This window comes from Hylobates moloch, unplaced genomic scaffold, assembly GCF_009828535.3.
Source record: "Hylobates moloch isolate HMO894 unplaced genomic scaffold, HMol_V3 SCAFFOLD_5, whole genome shotgun sequence".
Taxonomy (NCBI): Eukaryota; Metazoa; Chordata; class Mammalia; order Primates; family Hylobatidae; genus Hylobates; species Hylobates moloch.
The window spans coordinates 3,749,365-3,769,709 of NW_026652280.1; the positions used below are offsets into that span (position 1 = coordinate 3,749,365).

The window sequence follows — 20,345 nt, forward strand, 5'->3', positions numbered from 1 at the left end:
TGTGACCAAATGTCGCCAACCCCATGGCCGGGTCCCACTCTTAGCCCACCAACAATTCGACTTCTGTGGAGGCCATCGGGCCGTGCTGTGAATGTGAGCCCATGCCGAAGCATCCAGGGGCTGTGGAGAAAACTTAGAGCCATCGTAAAACCACTTTATGTCCATGAGTGAGCCAAGGAGGTAAAGCTCTGAGTCTTTTATTTCTTTTCTTTCAATTCTTCAGTGTGGAGAGAAGCAGCCAAGCATCTCCAAAGTGCTTGTTCCCTGGGCCTTGATGTGTTGCTGCGACAGCCATCCTTCACCACATAGACACATCCCAGGTGATGGCAGGTGACACCAGCATGGCTGTATTCCAAACAGGGCTATGGGCTCCAGCGTCCCACATCAGCAGTGCAGTGTGGTCAGATGACCAAGACCCAGTGACAAGCCCTGAGTGCAGTCGCCCGCATCATTTCTGTCATCATCTACTGTGCCAGTAAGTATTATTATTTATTATGTTCTGCTGACAGCAATAAATGCCTCCTAGGTGCCAAGCAGATGTTGGTTCCACACAGGGGCTTAGAGGTTCACAGAATTGTTGGAAGGCTGGAGAAGCAGACACAGCTCAGCTCCTTGACCAGTAGAGTGGAACTCGGCAAGGGTACCCTGGCTTCCACTGGGGAGCTGCTGCCCCAATCCTTTCTTTGGGGCCACATCTCCACACTCACAGTCTGCAGACCAGAAAGTCCCCACCACAACTGTTTCACTAGGACACAGTATCCTAACTGCCATCCGATGATGGGAGAACCACTCTCGAAACCATTGGCTGTGGAGCCACGTGGACCTGCTAAAACCTGCACCAGTGAAACAGATGCTGTAAGCAGCCTCTACTGGTTAATGCATCTCAAATTCAGGTCTCCTGAGGGAGGGGACTTTGAGGGCAGAATGTAAATTGCAACTGGACTGCTAGCTGCACGGAAATCTAGGAGATGGCCTTTTTTTAGCTTCTAGCCCATGCAGTATACTGGAAGCATGTTGTCATTGCTGCAGTACCAGTCACTCTACACGGTCCTGCCCTGTACTGCACTTTAGGGCTTGCGCCCTGCTTCCTGCTGATAGAGTTTCTGGAAATGCTATCTGGATACCAAGCACTTCCTGGGGTCAGGTCATTCCTTTGGAAAAATGCACCCTGAAGATCTATGCCAGTATGCCAAGAGCCTGGGCCACGTGTGTGTGTACAGTGCATCTATGGGGTGGTGTGTATGTCAGGTGGTATGTGTGAGCCAGGAACATATCTTTCCCAAGGGGTAAAATATTGGGCTCATGGCAGTGTCTTGGAAGGAACTGAAACTTACAGCCAACTCAGTATTGGTTTGAAGAGATCAGATCAAGAGAGGGCATGTGGCTTTGCAATGTAGAGGGGTCGAGTCTTATGTGGAGCAAGGAACGACATTCTGGAAGATGATTTTTCCAGCTGTGAGGGAGTGGACACACTTGAGTGGAGCATCCAGGGCTCCTGGCATGCACAGGAAGAAGCTGCATGCCACCTGGACTGGACATTCTGAGGATCACTTGCTGCCCAAGTCTCCATCACTGTGGGATCTATACCTACTGGGACACCATGATGGCTCTCTGGTGGCCTGTGATGACTTCTGAGGTCTTCAACCCTGCCCTTTGGATGTCTTGCTCTGACCACTGGGCCTTTTCCTCAACTCCCAGCCCATTCCAGAGGGCATGTTTCTTGCCACTCATCCATGAGCTGGTCAGTGAACTGCACCACCCAACTCTGTCCTGAAAGAAGACATCCAAAGTCACAGTTTTTTTGAGAAACAGAGATTACTGTGGAAATAAATGTGAGACAACTACAAGACTGAAGAGGACATTTCATCTCCTTTGGGCTGACCCGAATTTATTGCTATTTTGCTTCATTTTTCCTTAGGTTTAGCCCAACTCCCTCTTTGCTTTGGACACTAGGTTGCATTTTCCTGGCTGGGAGATAGCTTGTGGAACTCCCACCTTTCAAAGCATGTTTTGGTGGGTTTTCTTTGCCCATTTTTCTCAGCAACTAGATCAGCTGTTCCCACAAATGTAAGCAAAAATGAACCATGCTTATGCCCCCACCACCACTTGTTTGAATTTTAGTTTTTGATTCTGAGACTTCTGAAATATTTCCCAGCACAAGCTGATAGAGTGGGACAAAAAGTAACTGTCAAAACAAGCATAAAGGCCACTGCAGGCTCCCTCATCATCTCAGTTCACACAGAACAAGATACTGCTGCTTAAATACTTGGCTAAACTTTACTCCTTTTAAGGCTCCAAGCCAAACCTTATTTTTCCCTTTTCGAATCAATGGATTTCCACCTAGGTGAGGAACGAGAGGAAAGGTGTTTCCTTTGGTTGTGTTAGGAGGAAAGGAGGGATCTTCGTGTTGTTGCTTCCATATTTCCATGATAGGACTTCTCTTTTAGACATTTGAATAGAAATTCAGTAGCCAGATTGGCTTCAATCGTTCACTGTCTGTGTCCGTAGGAAGAAGTGGATAATTAGACTGTGGTGTTAATTTGGTACTTCTTGTCTTGAACTATATCCCCTATGAGGTACTCTACCCTTGCTGGCAGCAGATCCGGCACCCTGAGGTGGGTTAGGAACAAACTCCTTGTTTTTGTCAAGTCAGATCACTGATACTTGATACTATGGGTAGAGAAGAAGAGTCATTTCATCAAAGTCATGCTAAGAAAATATTTACACTTTGATTTAACCTCAGTCTTCCATAGTGAATTAATCTTTGTGTTTTATTTATTTATTTTTAACTTTCTTGAATTTACTAGAATTTATTGGTGGATCATCATAATATATAATATTCCAAACTTAAAGACTTAAAAATGTTAATCTGAGACTTTGCTTTGAGAAAGAAAATTAAATTCAAATCTACATGGATAAACTTTCTATGGACTCTACACAGTACAATGTTTATCCCAGCCTGAGGTTTTATCATCTAACATACATTTTTGGGGTCTTTATGTTGGAATAATGTAAGTCATTTTTACCATTAGCTTGAGGAAAACTTAATTTCTATGGTAAATATGCTACAAAATCAGTATAATACAATATAGGACAAATACTTTGGAACTGTGCCTATGAATCTTCCTATTTGAAGATTCTATGAATTGATTGAATATATTGGCTTGGTAAATTCTTTTGCACAAGAAATTTTAGAGTATTCTGTCCAAATAATCTATTATCCTCTGCTTGGATTTGTTTTATTATGTTCCCCCCTGTTCTTCCTTAATTCAGACATTAGTGTTGTTTATTTTCTTATAACTAAAGATTAACTGCAGACAATAGATATTTCAGATTGGTATTTTTTCTTTGCCTCTTTCTCCTCTATACATTTATCTACTTATTCAGGAAGTTCTCAATCATATGAATAAAATGTTCAATTAGCCAATTAGAAGGAAAATTTATCTTCATTGTTAGTGGTTTACCAAATTCATCCTTCAGAATCAGAATCAAACTATATTCTCAGAGCTGCAGAAGTCCTCCCTACACACATATGCCTCTAATCAAATTTGGATCTGGATGGCAACATAACCTCTGGTTGAGAACTGCTGTCTTAGATTGAGGAAAAATGACATGTCTTACCTGTCTCAGGTGAGGCATTCTTTTGAGCTGTTATACTGAAATAAAGAAGAGAGTTGAGCAGAGACCAGTAGAACTGCAGTGGATCCATGGTGATGTGTATGTAACATGACCAATAAACAAGTCACTGTTGTAATCCACTAAGATTTTTTGGGATTGTTTGTTATGAGGAATAACCTAGCAAAAGCTGACTGACACAAGTAGTTGGCACAGGCTTGAGTCACATGCTCTTTTCATCAGTCAGAAGGGAGAGTCAACACCATAGAATTATGTGGTCAAGAATCGGGAAGGAAGGAGAAAGACTTCTGGAATGGCAGAGTAAGGACCTCCTTAAATTTGCTTGTGGTAGGCAGTATGATGGCTCTCCAAAGATGTTCATGTCCTGATCCATGGAAGCTGTAAATGCGTTACCTTACATGGCAAAAGGGACTTTGCAGATGGAGTTAAGGATCTTGAGGTAGGGAGACAATCCTGGAATACCAGGTGGGCTTAATGTAATCACAGGCTCCTTTACATATGGAAGAGGGAGGCAGAGAATGAGAAGCAGAGAAACAGATGTGACAATGGAAGGAGAAGTTGGAGCAATGAGATTGCTGACTGGGAGGAAGGATGGGGCCCCAGCTGAGGAATGGAGGCAGCCTCTAGAAGCTGGGCAGGGCAAGGCAACAGATCTCCCCTAGAGCCTCCAGAAGGAACACACCCCACTGACATCTTGAATTTATCCCTGAAGACCCATTTCAGACTTTGCTCTCCAGGGTTCTGAGATGATGCGTCTGTGCGGTGGGAAGCCACTGCAGTTGTAGTCATTTGCTACAGCAGCAACAGGAAGCTAAGACACCATTCCTCCATAAAAGCAAGAAAAATCCTAGCGACATCATAAAAATCCGCTTTTTCAGAACTCTGGAAATTAACCACAGGCTTCCAACAATCTAAGAAGCATTTCTTAAAGAAAAGCAGCTGCTTCTCAGTTAAAATAGCAAAGTTTGTGGTGTTTCAACATGGCCTGCTCCCATAAGTCTCTCAAGTTCTGTAGCGTTTTTGAAACCACGATTGCTGTCGAAACTAGCAGCCTCACAGCTCCCAAAGGAAGCATGACAGGAGATGCAATACCTCAAAAAGCCCCAACCCCACTATTTGACCTGCCCTACCGCTCTCTGGAAACTCCCTTAACAGGTGGTAGTTGTTATTTGACCTGACTCAGAGCTCACTCTGCAGAAATAGCTCTGTTTCCAGGGCATTTGTTGAAAACAATCAGCTGTAATTGTTTAACATCATAGTTGCCGGATACTATTTGGCACAAAAAGAACTTGGCCAAAAATCTGAGGGGAAGATCTGGGGAATGAGCTGTGCATAGGGGGCGCTGAAAAGCTCTGATACATTCTTGGTAATCTACAAGGCCATATGCATGTCCAGGGCCATGTGCATGCCTAGCAACGTTGGAAAGGGCCCCAGATTTCACCTCTGAATGGCCTAGAAATCTACAAACCAATATCCTTCATGAATATAAATGCAAAAATCCTCACTAAGATATTAGGAAACCAAGTCCAACGACATAGAAAAAAGATTATATGCCGTGACCAAGTGAGGTTTGTCCCAGGAATTGAAAGTTGCTCTAACATCAAAAAGTCAGTTATTAATAGAATAAAGGGCAAAAACAAAAAATTTGTATCAAAGTCTTGAAGAAATATAAATGCAGAAAAATCATTAAAAATTCAGCACTTAGTCATGATAAAAACTCTTTAACAAACTTGGAATAAAAGAGAATTATTTCTCAACCTGATAGAGGGCATTTATGCATTCTATGAGGCTAGTATTATAGCAAAGACCTACCGCTAACATCTTCCTTAATGGTCAAAGATGGAATGCTTTTTCCCAAAGTTCAGAAACAAGACAAGGATGTCCATTTGTACCCCTTATTGATCATGGCACTGGATGTTGTAAGAAGTCCAGTCAGGCAAGGAAAAAAAAGGACATGCTGATTGAAAAGAAGAAGTAAAACTGTCCTATTTACAGATCACATGATCCTTTTAGAACTAACAGATAAATACAGCAAAGTCACAGGATACAATGTCAATATAAAAAATCAATTGTATTCTATATACAAACAATGAATGACTCAAAAATGAAATTAAGGCCAGGTGCGGTTGCTCACGCCTGTAATCCCAGCCCTTTGTGAGGCCGAGATGAGTGGATCACTTAAGGTCAGGAGTTCAAGTCCAGCCTGGCCAACATAGTGAAACCCCATCTCTACTAAAAATACAATAAAAAAAATAGCTGGTGTGGTGGCTTATGCCTGTAATCCTAGCTACTTGGGAGGCTGAGGTGGGAGGATCACTTGAACCCGGAAGTCGGAGGTGGAAGTGAGCTGAGATTGCGCCACTGCACTCCAGCCTGGGTGACAGAGGCAGACTGTGACAAAAAAAAAAAAAATTAAGAATACAATTTAATTCATAATAGCATCTAAAATAATACAATATTTAGGAATAAATTTAACTAAAGAAGTACAAGATTTGTACTGAAAAATATGAAACTGTTGAGAGACATTAAAGAAGATATAAATAAATGAAGAGACATTCCGTGTTCATGGATTGGGAGATTCAATATTGTTAAAATGGACAGTTCTCCCCCAATTAATCTTTTCATTCAAGATTTCAGCAATTTTTTGTATAAATTGATAACATAATCTTAAATATATGGTAATGCAAAATACCTAGAAAAATCTGAACAATTTTTAAAAATAAGGTGGAAGACTTTGACTTCCCAACTTCAAAACTTCCTATAAAGCTACAATTATCCAGATGATAAGGTGGTGGCATACAGATAGACCTATAGATTAATGGAACAAAATTGAGAATGCAGAAATAAATTCCTATATTTATGGTAAATTGATTTTTGACAAAGGTTCCAACCCATTTATTTGAGGAAAATGTGTTGGAACAATTTGATACTATATGCAAGAGATAAACTTAGACTCTCACTTGACACCACACACAAACATGAACTCAAAATGCATCATGGGCTTAACTGTAGGAGCCAAAACAAGAAAACTTTGAAAAGCAAATACAGGGGAAAATCTTCAAGACTTTGATACAAGCAAAGATTTATTAGATACAACATCAATAGCATGATTTATTAAAAAAGCAATGGAAAAATTAGGCCTCATCACCATTTAAAATCTTTTCACTTCAAAAGATACAATTAAGAAAATAAAAAGACAGGAAACAGACTTGAAGAAAATATTTATAGAACACATATCTGATATAGGACTTGTATGTATAATTTACAAAAACAAAACAAAACGACACACACACACACACCCACACCCCTCTTAAAACTCAGTAAGAAAAGACAACTTAATCCCAAAATGTTCAAAGATATGAAGAGACATTTCACCAAAGAAGGTGTATAAGTGACCAAGAAATATATGAAAAGATGCTCAACATCCTATAGTTATAGAACAAATGTAAATTAAAAACCTTAACACATACCATTTCACACCTGCTAGAGTGACTATAATAAGACACATAATAACAAGTATTGATGAATGTGCAAAAATGGGAACTCTCTGATACTGCTCTCAAGAATGTGAAATGGAGCAGCCATTTTGGAAAAGAGTTTGATAGTTCTTCAAAACTTAAACGTAAGACTACCATATGATTCTACTACTATTATACATATCTACCCAAGGGAAATAAGAATATGTGCTCACAAAAAGCTTGCACATGAATGTTCATGGCAGTATTATTTTTAATGGCCCCAAATTGGAAACAACCTAAATGTCTATCAACTAAGAGGAATGAACTATTGACACATACCCTATCATGGATGAACCTCAAAAGCACATTAAATGAAAGAAGCCAAACAGAAGAGACCATATATTGATCAATTCCATTTATGTGATATGTTTAGAAATGTCAAATTTATAGAGCCAGAAAGTGGATTAATAATTCGCATGAGGCTGGGAAAAGAATGGGTATTAACTGTCAATGGGCATGAGGATCTTACTGGAGGGATAGAAATGTTCTCAAACTGATTCATGCTCATGGTCGTAACCACTCCATAAAGTTACTAAAAATTATTGTGCTGTACACTTGAAATGGATAAATTTTATGATATATAAAAATAACTCAAAGTTGTTTAAAAAATGGGTGAGGAGTCATTTCTAGAAGAAATGTTGGGAATTTAGTATATTTTAGTCTTCCGTATTTGGATTCAGATTTTGTAGGAAAATTTTTTGAAGTGCTGGTTGACCTATATTAGCTTTTCTTTTTCTTTTTTTTTTGGAACAAAGATTTTTTTTCCTTTTCTTATTCACTCCATTTAAGGGCAATTCTCACGTTTAAATATAATAAGCAAATGATATTATTTTCAATAATTCATTTTGATGTTTAAAATCTGCCCGTTAAGGGTGAGAAAGCTATTTCGAATCTAGTTTCCCAATGAGGAAAATTTTTCTAGGCAAAAAATGTATTAGAATTTATTTGTAGAGGTGAGGATTGTTTGATCAGGGCAAGGGTGCCTGTTCCAGGACAAGTCTGAAAATGTGTTGGTTTGGAGGAAAGTGTCTCCCCTGCCCTCAGCCCCCCGGCCACTGCCCTTCAGTCCGTGCTGGGATCATTGCATTTGTTGGTCATTGTCTTTCTTGTAACACTTTACTCTGATGAAAGATATTTCATTCGGTTCCCCTGAGACTACTTTTAGTGTTAATTAAGAGATTACTCAATGTTTGGGACCTTAGGAATTTGCTTATTATTGTGTACATGGGATATTTCTAAAGGAGGCAAGCAACGCATGGAATGGAGAAGCCGCCATTTCTGCATTAAAGTACCTGTAGTTTTTTCTATTCTTTAAAATTTTTATTGTTGTTTCTGTGAACACTTGAATTTACACACCTACCAATCTTTATCCACTTTTTAAAGGTAAATTGCTAGAATTGCAAGGTCTAATTAGGAAGTATATTAATAAATTGTCCAAAAGGGCTTGACTAACATATGTTCTAATCCATAGTGATGGGAATGCTCATTTTACACCACTCAAACTCAAAATTCTTTCAAATGTTGGCTAAAAATTGAATCACATTTTACCTAGTCTTAAAATTTATAATTTATTTTTTAGGTATTTTAAAATTTTGACATATTTTCAAACTTACTGAAAAACTGCAAGAATTTTGCTAAGCAACTTCTAGATATCTTTTATTTAAATTAATTAATTGTTTCCATCTCCTATTTGTTTTATCATGATTTCTCTTTTACTCTCTGTCTCTTGCTACTTCTCTGGCAGAAATACCACAGAAATAGTGTGTTCCCTTCAGTGTAACCAATATCAGGGGGCATGTAATATTGGTCTGTCCTAATATTGGTGATGTTGATCACTTAATGTGAGGTCCGTCTGCTTTAATCACTGTAAAAGCACTAATTTTTCTTTTGTAAATTTCCTTTGAGTTGGATAAACATCTTGTTCTTCATCAGGTTTAGTATGAAGAACCCACAAGGTTTAGTATCCATTGACCATTTTCTAACCCCATATCTATTGGCTTGCGTTTTATGGTAGGTAGAGATTTCCTATTATTTCTGTATGGACTCATGGATTGCCTTTTTATCCAATGGGTTCATTTCATTACTATCATCATATCTTTTGAGGAGCAAATTTGAGAAGGGGCTTCTTCAAGCTCATAGCTCTGTCTCTAGTACGTCCCTGTCATTCTTTGAGAACCCCCTTCCCTTCTGGTGCAACAGGAAGTTCCAGATTCTTGATGTACTTTCCCTGTCTCAGCCCTGGAATCAACTTGTTTTCCAAGCAACGCTGGCTCCTTTTGTGAAGAAGGGGATTTAGAAGCCAAGACCTAAGTATTTAGGTGCTGTGGGTGTGTCATTGCTTTTAGCCTCTCAGCTGGTAGTGCTGAGCTTGTATGTCCACACGTCTGTCTTCCTTATCTCCTCCCCTTGCCTTTGTGTCATTGTATAGCTAGCCAGCTGGGCACTGAAAATGGTGAGTTAATACTGAAACACCCAACTCCAGTCTAACAGTCTCTGTGGCTCACTTCCCCACCAGTGAGGAATCCAGCCCCTGCTCTCCTCAGTGTATTTACACATAAGCTCAACACCAGCGTGCACAGAAAGTAGTTTCACAGTTGCTAAACAATTATTACTGTAAGTAAAAAAAAAATCGACTGAGTTTAATGATTTATATAGTTTTTTTGAGATAAAATTTACAGAGTGTAAAATACAAATTAAGTGTACAATTGCATAAGTATTAACCAAGGTATACACTCACGTAATCACAACCCAGATCCTAGAAAACCTTTTTCCATTCAATATCCTTCCCCTGCCATTCAATATCCTCTGAATGAGTAGCAGCCACTTTTCTGATTTCTTTTTCACCAAAAATTACTGTTGCTCAGTCTAGAGCTACCTACTGGGAGAATCACAGGGGATATGGGATTTTGATCCAGTTCCTTTTGCTTAACACAATATATGTGAGATTCATTCATGTTATTACATGTGCTTATAGTTCATTTCTTGTTATTACTGAATAATATTCTGTCATGGAAATAAACCACAATCGTTTAACCATTCCCTTGATAAACATTTGTGTTGTTTTCCACTTTTTAGCTAATGTGAATGAAACTACCATAAACTATATTTAAGGTTGGTGCAACTACTTTGGTAATTGTATCTTTAGTTTTAAGAGAGATTATCAGACTGCTTTCCAAAGCGTTAGTGCCATTTTACACTCTCACAAACAATGTATGAGAGTTTCCATTTTCCCACATTCTCACCAACATTAAGTGCTGACAGACTTTTTCATGCTACTCAGAATAGTGAGTGTTTAGTGGTATCACATTTTAGTTTTAATTTGTATTTCCGTAGTCACTAATGATTTTGAACAATTTTTCACCTTTTTATTATCCATTCATGTATATTCTTTTGTGGCTTATTTATTCAAGTATTTTGCTCATTTTTCTTGAGTTGTTTGTTTTTTACTATTCAGTTGTACAAGCTATTTGTGTGTTCTGGAGACAAATACATCATCAGATATTTGTTTTTAAAACCTTTTCTTTCAGTCTGTGGCTTGCCTATTCATTTCTTTTTTTTAACTTTTATTTTAGGTTCATGGGTACATGTGCAGGTTTGTTATGTAGGTAAACTTGTGTCAGGGGTTTGTTGTACAGATTATTTCATCACCCAGATACTAAGCCTAGTAACCAATAGTTACTTTTTCTGATCCCCTCCCTCCTCCCACCCTCTACCCTCAAGTAGGCCCCAGTGTCTATGGTTCCCCTCTTTGTATTCATCTTATAAGTGGGAGCTTATCATTTAGCTTCCACTTATAAGGGAGAAATGTGGTATTTGGTTTTATGTTTCTGTGTTAGTTTGCTAAGGACGATGGCCTCCAGCTCCGTCTGTGTTCCTGCAAAGGACACGATCTCGTTTGTTTTTATGGCTGCACAGTGTTCCATGGTGTATATGTACCACATTTTCTTTCTTTTTTTTTTTTTTTTCTGAGACGGAGTCTCGCTCTGTCGCCCAGGCTGGAGTGCAGTGGCGCAATCTCGGCTCACTGCAAGCTCTGCCTCCCGGGTTCACGCCATTCTCCTGCCTCAGCCTCTCCCAGTAGCTGGGACTACAGGCACCCGCCACCACGCCCGGGTAATGTTTTTGTATTTTTAGTAGAGACGGGGTTTCACCATGGTCTCGATCTCCTGACCTCGTGATCCGCCCGCCTCGGCCTCCCAAAGTGCTGGGATTATAAGCGTGAGCCACCACGCCCGGCCCACATTTTCTTTATTCAGTCTACCATTGATGGGCATTTAGGTTGATTTCATGTCTTAGCTATTGTGACCTATTCATTTCTTAATGGTAACTTTGATGAGCAGAAGTTTTTGATATTACTGAAGGCTAATTTATCTCAGTTCTCCTATATAGTCACCAATTTCTAATGTCGTCTATAAGAATTCTTTTCCTTTTTCCAAATCTTAAACACATTTTCCTCTGTTTTTATGTAGACCCTTTGTAGTATTATCTTTTATGGTTAGATGTGCTACTTCTCAAAGTTCTTTTTGTGTATAGTATAAGGTAGAGGTGAAAGATCTTTAGTTTTTCATATGTATATTCAATTTTTGAAGAATGATTTGTTAAAAAAAACTTCCCTTTTCCCCCTTTAATTCATCTGATGTCTTTTTCCAGAATTGTTTGATCATATAAGTATGGGTTTATTTCTCCAATCTTTATTTTAAATAACCTTTCTTTCTTTTTTATGTCAATACCACATTTTCTTGATTACTGTAGCTTTATAATAATATTTGAGGTCAGACAGAGTGAGACTTCCAACATTGTTCTTCTTTTTTTCAAGATTTTTATGACTATTCTAGGTCCTTAGAATTCCTATATACATTTTAGGATCAGTTTGTTAATTTCTGTGAAAAAGCATGCTAAGATTATGACTAGGAATGAACTGAATCTATATATCAATTTGTGGAACTTGATATCTTAGCAATATTGAGTATTCAAATTTATGAATGCTATATATACTTTTATATATTTCTGGATTTAATTTGCTCATATTTTGTTAATTTTGTGTCTATGTTCATAGAGATATTGATCTATAATTTTAAAATAATGGCTTCGTAAAGTTTTTATATAATTTGTTTGGCCTCATAAAATGCATTGGAAAATAATTCTTCCTCCTGTATTTATGAAAGGGCTTACGTAAAACTGGTGTAATTTTTTTTCTCAAATGTTTGATAGATTCATTGATAAAATGATCTGAGCCTGAAATTTTCTTCATGGGTAGTTTCTGATAATGAATTAAATTTCTATAATACATATATGGCTAGTCAAGGATTTTGTTCACTTCATCTAAGTTATCAAATTTATTGGTAAAAAAATTTTTAAGTCTTGTAACTTAAAAAAATGTACTTTATATTTTAGAGCAGTATTAGGTTCATAGCCAAATTGAATGGGATGTAGAGAGAGAATTCTCATACATTCCTTGCTCATCCCCACTCATAGCTTTCCCCCACTATCATTGGTTATAATTTGTAACATTTGTTACAAGTGGTGAACCTACACTGATACATTGACACATCATTATCACTGGAAGTCCATAGTTCATATCAGGCTTCACTCTTGGTGTACATTTCAGAGGCTTTGAGCATGAAGTTTAAAAATATTTCCTCATTATGCTTTCAATTGTGTAGGATTTGCAGTGATACCATTCCTATTATTTTTATATTAGTAATTTGTATTCTCCATCATTTTTCTTGATCAATTTTATTAATCTTTTCAAAGAACGAATGCTTGGCTTGATTAAATTTCTTGATTTTAAATATCATTAATTTCCTTTTTTATATTTATGATTTCCTTCCTTCTATTTACTTTATTATTAATATGCTCTTCTTTTTGTAGCTCCTTGATGTGAAAACTTAGGTCATTTATTTTAAGCCTTTCTTCTTTTTTAAAAGAAACACTTAAATCTATACATTTCCCTCTAAGCACTGCTTTAAACTCATCCAGTAGTTTTTGATATTGTTAAATTATGTTTGGCTTAATGTTTCCTTTGTATATATTTGAGGTTCAGCATAAGAGTTTCTCTACACATAGTGAGCTGTAACCCAATTTGATGGGTAAACAGACTGCAAGCTGCTCTTGTAACAAGGAGCTGAGTGCCAGCCAATCACAGAAGCAAACAACTTCAGCCAACCACAGGCCCCAACTGTTCCACCCAGGTTAGAGAAGGCGGGTGCCCTGCCAGCCAGTCACAGAAGTGAACTGCAGCCAACCACAGGTAGCCTATTTTTCCACCCAGGTTCAGAGAAGGTGGGCACCCAGCTGCAACCAGTCCTGCTGTTTCTGTATCCCATTTTTGTTTTCTGTGTGTCACTTTCCTTTTTCTGTCCATAAATGTTACCTGACCAGGTGGCATCCCTGGAGTCATTCTGAACCTATTCTGGTTCAGGGGGCTGCAGGATTTTCCAGTTGTTCTTTGCTCAGTTAAACTCTGTTAAATTTAATTTGTCTAAAGTTTTCCTTTTAACAATGTGTTATGTTTTTATGATCATTCAGTTTAAAATAATTTAAAATTTCCCTTTATATTTATTTTTAGTCCTATTGATTATTTAGAAGTGTATTGGAGTGCATTTCTTACTATGTTAGTCAGAATTCTCCAGAGAAACAGAACCAATAGGACGTGTGTGTGTAGAGATTTATTTTATGAAATTGGCTCACATGATTGTAGAGGTGAGCCAAGTCCAAAATCTGATAGGAGAGGCTGGTAGGTGGAGACTCAGGAAAGAGTTGCGTTTTGAGTCCAAAGACCTGTAGAACGAGGAGGAGCCAATGTCGCAGATGAAATGTGAAGGCAGTTGGCTGGAGAACTCCCCCTTGCTTGGGGGGAAATCAAACTTTTGTTCTATCGAGGCCTTGGACTGACTGGATAAGGCCCAGCCAGCTATGGAGGGCAGTCTGCTTTATTCCACATCCACCGATTTAAATGTACAAAGTATACAAGGACACCCTCACAGAAACATCCAGACTTACATTTGACCAGATATCTGGGCATTGTGACCCAGACAAATTGATACATAAAATTAACCAGCACACTTGCTATCCAAAAATCAGGGCATTTTAGATACTTTGATTTTTAATTTAGCAACATTGTGGTCTGAGAATGTGTGCTGTATTATTTTGATTCCCTTAAATATATTAGGACTTGTCTTATGGCCCAGAGCATGATCTATCCGATGAACCTTCCATGTGCAGTTGAAAACAGTGTGCAGTCTACAGTTGCTCAGTGGTTAGTAAAGAATGTGATCTAGTTGTCCAATAAATACTAATGGAGTGGAATTAATATCTCCAACTATGATGCTACATATGTCTATTTCTCCATTTAGTTCTGCAAATTTTTGTTTCAAGTATTTCAAAGCTTTCATTAGGGGCATGCATTTTTATGCTTATTGGTCTTTTTATTATTATGAAATTTTTTGTCTGGTAATACTTCTTGCCTCAAGGTCTATTTTTCTGATATTAATATAGCTATGGCTAGAGAGGGGTGGGGCAAGATGGCCAAACAGAAGTCTCCACCAATTGCGTTGCTGTGGTGTTCTCCCTACAGGAATACCGAATTTAACAACTATCTACACAAAAAGCACCTTCATAAGAACCAAAAATCAGGTGAGCAAACACAGTACCTGATTTTAATTTCATATCAGTGAAAGAGTCACTGAAACAGTGACTTGATGCCACCCCTCCCCCCTCCTCTGGCGGCGGCTGTGTGGGGTGGAAAGAGAATCTGTGTGTTTGGGGAAGGGAGAATGTGGCAATTGCAGGAGTTTGTACTGGAACTCAGTGCTGCCAACACCCGGCAGAACTCAGCCAATGTCCATGGAGCGAGCATTTAGATCAGCTCTAGCCAGAGTGGAATTGCTCATCCACGTGATCAGAACTTGAGTTTCAGCAAGCCTTGCCACCATGAGCTAAAGTGCTCTGGGTGCTCAATAAACTTGGAAAGGCTGCAACTCTTAGGCATCTCCTAGTGCTGTGCTGGGCTCAAAGCCAATAGACGTGTAGGGCACACGACCTAGCGAGACACCAGATGGGGCATCAACGAGAGTGCTTGCATCACCTCCTCCCAACCCCAGGCAGTGCAACTTGCAGCTCCTGGAGAGATTCCTTCCCTCCACTTTAGGAGAGGGAAGAGAAAAGAAGACTTTGTTTTGCAACTTGGATATCGGCTCAGACACAGTAGGATAGGGCACCAGGCAGAGTTGTGAGACCCTCATTCCAGGTCCTAGTTCCCAGATGACAGTTCTAGACATATCCTGGGCCAGAAGAGAACCCACTGCCTTGAAGGGAAGGACCCACACCTGGCAGGATTCATCACCTGCCGACTAAAGAGCCCTTTAGCAATAAATAATCAGCTGTGGTAACCAGGTAGTACATGCTGTGGGCCTTGGGTGAGACTCTGAAACATGCTGGCTTCAGGTGTGATCCAGAATATTCCCAGCTGTGGCTGCTATGAGAAGTGACTGCTTCTGCTTGAGAAAAACAGAGGGAAGAGTACCTTGCAGCTTATGCAGCAGCTCAGCCAAGATGGAGTAAAGCACAAAGTGGGCTCCTGGGGACCCTGATTCCAGGCTGTGGCTCTTGGATAGCATTTCTGGACCTGCCCTGGGTCAGAGCAGAGCCTAGATTACTGCAGGCTGTAAGTGAGACCCAGTGCTGTGCTGGCTGTAGATCCGACCCAGTATAGTCCCAGTGGTGGTTGCCATAGGGTTGCTTGTGTCATCCCGCCCCCAGCTCCAGGCAGCTCAAAACAGACTGCAAGGATGGCAATAAATATCTTACTCCTTAATGCCCAGACACTGACGAACATCCACAGGCATCAAGACCATCCAGAAAACATCACCTCACAAAATGAACTAAGAAGTCACCAGGGACCAATCCTGGAGTGACAGAGACATGTGATATTTCAAAGAATTCAAAATAGCTGTTTTGAGGAAACTCAGAGAAATTCAAGCTAACACAGAGAAGGAATTCAGCATCTTGTCAGAGAAGTTTAACAAAGTAATTGAAATAATTTAAAAGAATCAAGCAGAAATTCTGGAGTTGAAAAATGCAATTGACATGCTAAAAATGTATCAGAGTCTATTAATAGCAGAATTGATCAAACAGAAGAAAGAATTAGTGAACTTGAAGGGAGGCTATTTGGAAATACACTGTCAGAGGAGACAAAATAAACAATAAAAAAGAATGAAGCTTGCCTACAAGATCTAGAAAATAGCCTCAAAAGGGCAAATCCAACAAATATTGGCATTAGAAGGGAAAGATAGGGGTAGAAGTCTTATTCAAAGGGATAATAACAGAGAAATTCCCATACTAGAGAAAGGTATCAATATTCAAGTACAAGAAGCTTATAGTAATGTAGCAGATTTAACCCAAAAAAGACTAACACAAGGCATTTAATAATCAACTTCCCAAAAATCAAAGATAAAGAAAGGACCCTAAAAGGAGCAAGGGTAAAGAAATAAATTACAATGGAGGACCAATATGCCTGGTGCAGGCTTTTCAGTGTAAACCTTACAGACCAGGAGAGATTGGCATGACATAGTTAAAGTGCTGAAGGAAAAACCTTTAACCTTAGAATAGTTTAAACAGTGAAAACATCCTTTAAACAGGAAGGAGAAATAAAGACTTTCCCAGACAAACAAAAGTTGACGAATTTCATTAACACCAGACCTGTCCCACAAGAAATGCTAAAGAGAGTTATTTAATCTGAAAGAAAAGAATGCTAATTAGCAAACAATAACAAATCATCTGAAGGTACAAAACTCACTGGTAATAGTACATACCCAGAAAAACACAGAATATTATGGAACGTAAACTACTATTATCTTAAGTAGAAAGACTCGAAGATGAACCAATAAAAAATAATAACTACAACAACTTTTCAAGACATAGACAGTACAATAAGATACAGGCAGAAACAACAAAAGTTAAAAAGCAAGGGGACAAAGTTTAATTGTAGAATTTTCATTAATGTTCTTTTTGCTTTGTTTATTCATGCAATCAATGTTAAGTTGTCATCAGTTATAAGATATGAATTGCTAGCCTCATGGTGACCTCAAATCAAGAAACATACAAAAGATATACAAAAAATAAAAAGCAAGAGATTAAATCATCCCATAGCAAAAATCACCTTCACTAAAAGGAAGACCAGAAGGAATGAAAGAAGGAAGAGAAGACCACAAAACAACGAGAAAACAAACAATAAAATGGCAAGAATAAGTCCTAACTTATTAATAATAACATTTAATGTAAATAGATGAAACTCACCAATCAAAAGATGTAGAGTGGGTGAATGGTTAAAAAAGCAAAAGCCAACCATCTATTGCCTACAAGAAACACACTTTACCTATAAGGACACACATAGACTGAAAACAAAGGGATGGAGAAATATATTCCATGCCAACGGAAGCCAAAAAAAGGGCAGGAGCAGCTGTAATTACATTGGATAAAATAGATTTGAAGACAAAAACTATAAAAAGAGACAAAGGTCATTATAAAATGATAAAGGGGTCAATTCAGCAATAGGATATAACAATTGTAAGTATATATACACTCAGCAATGGAGCACCCAGATATATAAGCACAAATGTTATTAGAGCTAAAGAGAGAGGCAGGCCCCCAATACAATAAAAGCTGGAGACTTCAACATTTCACTTTCAGCATTGGACAGATCATGCAGAGAGAAGATCAACAAAGAAACATTGGCCCTAATCTGCACTAAAGACGAAATGGATCTAATAAATATTTACCAAACGTTTCATCCAGTGGTTGCAGAACACATTCTCCTCAGGCCATGGAGCATTCTCAAGGATAGACCATATGTTAGGCTACAAAACAAGTCTTAAAACATTCACTAAAACTGAACTAATATAAAATATCTTCTCTAACTACAATGGAATAAAATGAGAAATAAATAAAGACAGGAATTTTGGAAACTATACAAACATATAGAAATTAAATAATATGCTCCTGAATGACCAGTGGGTCAATGGAGAAATAAAGAAGAAAATTGAAAAGTTTTTGAGACAAATAATAATTGAAACACAACATATCAAAACCTATGGGATACAGTGAAAACAGTACTAAGAGGGAAGTTTATAGCTATAAGCACCCATATCAAAAAGAAAGAGAAGCTTCAAAACCTAGCAATACATCTTAAAGAAGCAGAAAAGCAAGAGCAAACCAAACTCAATGTTAGTAGAGGAAAATAAATGATAAACATCAGAGTAGAAGTAAAACTGAAATGAATAAAATAATACAAAAGATTAACAAAATGAAAAGTTGGTTTTCTGAAAAGATAAAATTGACAAACCTTTCACCAAACTAGGAAAAAAGGGGAAATGACCCAAATAAATAAAATCAGAGATGGAAAATGAGACATTACAATCAATACTGCAGAAATTCAAAGGATGATTAATGGCTATTATGAGCAACTATATGCCAATAAATTGGAAAATCCAAAAGAAATAGATAAAGTCCTAGACACACACAACCTACCAAGAGTGAACCATGAAGAAATCCAAAACCTGAAAAGACCAATAGCAAGTAATGATATCAAAGCCATAATAAAGTGTCTCCCAGCAAGCAACAGCCTGGGACCTGATGGCTTCGTTGCTGAATTCTACCAAACATTTAAAGAAGAACTAATACCAATCCTACTCAAACTATTCTTAAAAGTAGAGGAGGATAGAATACTTCCAAACTCATTCCTTGAGGCCAGTATTACTCTCATACCAAAACCAAACAAAGGCATATCAAAAAAAGAAAACTATGGACCCATGTTTCTGATGAATATTGATGCAAAATTTCTCAACAAAATACTAGCAAACAAAATTCAACAATACATTAAATAGATCACTTATCATGGCCAAGTGGAATTTATCCCAGGGATGCAAGGGTGGTTCAACATACACAAATCAATCAATGTGATACATCATATCAACAGAATGAAGGATGAAACCATATAACCATTTCAATTGATACTGAAAAGGCATTCGATAAAATTCACCATCCCTTCATGATAAGAAAAGAACCCTCAAGAAAAACAGTATAGAAAGAACATACCTGAACATAATAAAAGCCATATATGACTGACCCACAGCTAGTGTCATAACGAATGGGGAAAACCTGAAAACCTTTACTCTAAGACCTGGAACATGACAAGAATGTCCACTTTCAACACTGTTATTCAATATAGTTCTGGGAGTCCTAGCTAGAGGAATTAGACAAGCGAGGCAAATAAAGGGCATCCAAACTGGAAAGGGAGAAATCAAATTATTCTTGTTTGCAGATGATATGACCTTATATTTGGAAAAGTCTAAAGACTCTACAAAACAACTATTAGAACCGATAAATAAATTCAGTAAAGTTGCAGGATACAAAATCAACATACAAAGACCAGTAACATTTCTATATGCCAACAGTGAACAATCTGAAAAAGAAAAAAGTAATCCCATTTACAATAGCCATGAATAAAATTAAATACCTAGGAATTAACTTAACCAAAGAAGTGAAAGATCTGTGTAATGACAAAGAAGTGAAAGATCTCTGTAATAAAAACTATAAAACACTGATGGAAGAAATTGAATAGACACCAAAACATGGAAAGATGTTCCATGTTGATGGATTGGAAGAATCAACGTTGTTAAAGTGACCCTGCTACCCAAAGCGATCTACAGATTCGATGCAATCTCTGTCAAAATACCAATGACATTCTTCACAGAAATAGAGAATACAATTCTAAAATGTATATGGAACCACAAAAGACCCAGAATAGCCAAAGTTATCCTAAGCAAAAAGAAAAAAACTGGAAGAATCACAATACCTAACTTGAAATTATACTACAGAGCTATAGTAACCAAAACAATATGGTACTGGCATAAAAACAGACACATAGAACAATGGAACAAAATAGGCACACAGAACAATGGAACCCAGAAACAAATCCATATACTTACAGTGAACTCATTTCTGACAAAGGTTCTAAGAACATACATTGTGTAAAGAAAAGTCTATTCAATAAATGATGCTGAGAAAACTGGATATCTATATGCAGAATGAAACTAGACCCCTATCTTTTGCCACATATATAAATCAAATCATAATGGATTAAAGACTTAAATATAAGACCTCAAACCATGAAACTACTAAAAGAAAACTTTG

The 20,345-nt window shown here is 37.9% G+C and overlaps 1 long non-coding RNA gene across 1 annotated transcript in view; it reads left to right on the top strand.

The window, feature by feature from the left end:
- The first annotated feature begins 237 nt into the window (after positions 1-237).
- The window catches only part of LOC116468461 (uncharacterized), a 44,341-nt gene continuing 24,233 nt past the window's right edge, over positions 238-20,345 (top strand). Inside the window, exon 1 of the long non-coding RNA XR_004248062.2 lies at positions 238-475. This is a non-coding gene — a long non-coding RNA (uncharacterized LOC116468461). The remainder of the gene's footprint in view (positions 476-20,345) is intronic.